Genomic DNA, 4,086 nt, shown 5'->3' with positions numbered 1-4,086 from the left:
CACTCTAACAACAAAGCAGTTAAAGTCATCCCTCTATGAGTCAAGTGCCTGGGAACCTCTTTGAAGCTGTGGTAAGCAGCAAGTTGTGCTACATGATCTATTCAAGTTCATTGGAATTACTTTTTGGTGTATGTGACCTTGACTTTTAAATAAAGAGAAGTCTGGGCAGAAAAATATTTTCCTCAGCAGATCGCATACTTCTCTTATGACAGCCCTGGAAACCTGAGCCTGTGATGACATTGTCCTTCTAAGAGGCGTACACAGGATGTCATGTTTCAGAACACATTCTGAAAGAAAAACTCTTTTGTTTCACAGTCGTAGAATGCGTAGCAGAGAAATAGACTGTGATTTAATCTAGGTTAAATTCCATCTGCCCGGAATAGACCCATATACCTCTATGCCTTTCCTATCCAATTACCTGTCCTAAACATTGTAATTTGTGTCTGTAGCCCCCAGATCTCCTTTAAATTTCTCCCCTCTCACCTTGAAGCTGTGGCTTCTTGTTCCAGACTGCCCTGGGGGGGGGGAGGGGGGGAAAACCCTTCAAAGTTTCATAAACTGCTCTCTGGTCAGGACATCCCTCGGCCTCTCATGCTGCAGTAAGAACAAACCCAGTCTCACCTATCTTCCAAGTTCTCTTTTTGACCACTTCCCTCTGTTCCAGAAAATATCGCATGAACTTCTTCAGTCTCTCACTTTCTCTCACGGGATTTCTGTGATGTCGTTAGCAGACCTGTAGATAACACCATGCGTATTCTGAGCAATCTTTTATGCAGTTACCTCTACTTCTTCCTGATTCCATATACTCACCATCCTCTGTCTGAAAAAATGATGCCCCTTGGGGTCCTTTAAAGTATTTCTGCTCTGACCTTAATTCCTTGAAGAAGGGCTCAGGCCTGAAACATTTGAAAGTGAGAAGATTGCAAAGGTCCAAACTAAAAGAAACAATTTTCTCGAAAGTGCCCATTTTACGTGCTCAAATCACACATAAATCAAACGAATGCAGTTAGATTGCGCCCACCGTTATTTCTGTACTGTCAGCACCTCCGTGGGAAATCACATCAGCTCAAATACACACCCTATAATGTTACCACTTGCATGAAACCCATTTTCACCTGCATGCTCATAACTCAAAGATTTTGGATGGCAAAAACTTCACCTTGTCAGAATGTGAATGTGTGAAGATACCCATCTTGCATGGCACAAGGAGTTCAATCTGTTTGCTTGCACCTGGAGCTCCCTTCTGATGAGAGTACCAGGTCTCTTTCATTACATTTAGAGACTCCTTCTGTTTCCTTTATTGCCCCTCTCTCCTTTCAGCCGTTCATAAGGTACACTGTGTTTGACGTTCATAGGGAATGTGCCTTCAAGAGCTAATGCTCCTCACGAGCTGATTTACAAAGAATTGGAAAATTGCAATTCAATGTTCCCATCAGAAATCGTGCAAGTTGCAATTTAGTGGGCAATTCTGGGTGTGAACATACCAATACTATTTCAAACATTTGTCCAAATCCATGCTTTTATTACATTACCAAAAAAGGATGAAATCCAACTTCATGAAATATTGTTTTACACAGAGGAAATTTGACATCACACTGTTCCAAACAGCTAACATCATTTTTAAAATGTTTGTCAGATTTTTATATTCCTTGCAAGTTATTTTTTTTCCACAGATTTAAATAAATGGGCAATAGGTTAATATGATTTGGAATCCTTTACCTAACAGATTGGTGGATGCAGGTTCAATGGTAATTTTCCAAAAGAGAATTGGAATATTTTTTTAATAAATAAAACTCACAGCTGGGGAAAAGAAGAGAGGAGGGGAACTAATTTATAGCTCTTTCAGACCATCAATTCATGTAGGATAAATTAAATGAGTGAGTTTGAAAAACAAATGTTTTAAACATAAGTAACTTTCAACATCATGAGATATCAACTGACCACTGGAAGTCTGGCTGAAGTGTCAATGGATAAACAATATAGTTGGAAGTATTCAAAGAAATATTTAGTGCAGGACAAAACCAGTGCATACCTTTAAAAGGCAGTTGTGGTCAACAAATGAGGAGAAGGCCTGCATCAAGCCAAGATATATTTACAAAAACCGAAACACGGCAAAAATCCAGTGGATTAGAGATGGATTAAAAAAAAGTTCAGTTTAAATTTAGACATACAGCACAGTACAGGCCCTTTCGGCCCATGAGTCCGTGCCACCCAATTAGCCTACAAGTTTCAATGGTTGGAGGAAACCGGAGCCTCCGGGGAAAATTCACACAGACAGGGAGACGTACAAACTCCTTACAGACAGCGTGGGATTCGAACCCCGCTCCCAATTGCTGGCGCTGTATCAGCGTTGCACTAATTGCTACGCCAGCTATACAAATAAAAGTATTTAGAGGAGAAAAAGGGATGTTGCAAAACTCCTGCAGCATGTTAAACTGACAATAGAAGTTTTTAATAAATTTATAATAAAATGACAGAGATAATGGAGAAAGTTTGCCCATTAAAAATCAAGCACAGGTTATTTAATAAAGAATAAACAGATGTTAACTAAGCTATTTGAATTCAACTTCACATTATGGAAAACAATAAAATGCAATTTTATATAAAGTTAAAAATAAATCAAGAGGATAAATTCATAATGAATAAAAATGGTGAGAGAATAAAGTGGAACAGTTAAGAGATAAATGTCTAGGGCTGGACAATTTCCTCGTCAGCTTATGAAAAGGAAAAAAATTAGCAAATTGCCCGATGAATAATAGTTTTCCATTGTCATTGGATTTGAAAATTGCCCATTTTTTTTCTCCATTTCTTAAGGAGGATGGAAGAAAAGAGCCAGATAATTTCAGACTCATATCAACTGTGAGGACTTAACACTGAGATAAATGTTGGTTGAGCAGAGAAATTCAGCAAAGATGTGTAAAGTGGAAGTTATAGTTTAATATTCATATGAATTATTTCAAGATGGGGCAATAGTAAGGATTTATGGAGTTCATGGGGCTGGAATAAGGATGGAGACAATCCATTTATTTGGCATGGATCTATACAAATTTTAAAAATAAATTTCCAGAGCTAGTGGTTTTGCGCCAACCAAGGTATTGTGACCCACCCCCCCCCCCCCCCCCACCACCCACAGCCAAGCATCACTAGTGCCTAGTGCCACTAGTCCGGAATACAAACAACACGTTTATCTGTTACATCAGAGGGAGGGTGACAGCAGCGGCACCACACAGAAGAGGTTTATGGTAGACAGGTAGGTTCCACCACCCCCTCCACCTCCCTACCGCCCTGGCTGGGTAAGTCTTCGAAAGTCAGATTGTGCTCCCTGTGGTTTTCCTAATGCCCTGTTTTGGCGTCGTCCCTGGACCAAGAGCAATTTTAAAGGCGGGGCAGTGGACCTTTGACAAGGGCTCATGTGGTAAACTAGCCCGGAAGGTTAGATGGTATGGGATCCAGGTTGAGTTGGCCAATTGAAAACAGAATTAACTTGATGGTAGGAGTGAAAGGGTGGTAGTGGAGGGTTACTATTCAAGATTGGAGGCCTGTAACCAGTGGTATGCTGCAGGCACTAGTGAAGGTTATCAGAGATTAAACAGGATCTAGATAAACTAGGAAAGTGGGTGAAGGAATGCCAGATGGAATTTAACTCTGACAACTATGAGGTGTTGGCCTTTGGAAAGTTAAATCAGAGCAGAACTTACACAGTAAATGGTAAGGCCCTGTTGTAGGACAAGGAGATACAGGTACATCGTTCCATGGAAGTGCTATCACAGACGGACCTCGTGGTGAAGAAGCCGCTTGATATGCTTGCCTCCATCATTCAGGGCAATGAGGACAGAAGTTGGGACTCCAGTTTTCCTCCCACCTTTCAAAACACAAGAGGATTGTGGGTTAATTGGGTGTAATTGGACATCACGGGCTCATGGGCCAGAAGGGCCTGGTACTGTGCTATGTGCCTAATTCTTTTTTGAATTACATTTAAAATTTAATTTAAAATATAACCAGACTTTGGTGCAACCACATTTGGAGCATTGTGCCAAGGTTTAGTTGCCCAGCAATAGGAAAGGTATCACTAAGATGGAAAGGCTG

At 40.6% G+C, this 4,086-nt stretch overlaps 1 long non-coding RNA gene across 1 annotated transcript; it reads right to left on the bottom strand.

Annotated features, from left to right (window-relative positions):
- Positions 1-627: 627 nt before the first annotated feature.
- LOC138756541 (uncharacterized) lies at positions 628-3,743 on the bottom strand. The gene is made up of 3 exons (XR_011353142.1): positions 3,699-3,743; positions 811-896; positions 628-733 (listed from the first exon to the last, which is right to left on the bottom strand). It is a non-coding gene; the product is annotated as an uncharacterized lncRNA (long non-coding RNA).
- Between the last annotated feature and the right edge of the window lie 343 nt (positions 3,744-4,086).

This window comes from Narcine bancroftii, chromosome 3, assembly GCF_036971445.1.
Source record: "Narcine bancroftii isolate sNarBan1 chromosome 3, sNarBan1.hap1, whole genome shotgun sequence".
NCBI classification, from domain to species: Eukaryota; Metazoa; Chordata; class Chondrichthyes; order Torpediniformes; family Narcinidae; genus Narcine; species Narcine bancroftii.
Note: the sequence above shows the minus strand (reverse complement) of the source record. Positions and strands in the feature narration are given on the sequence as shown.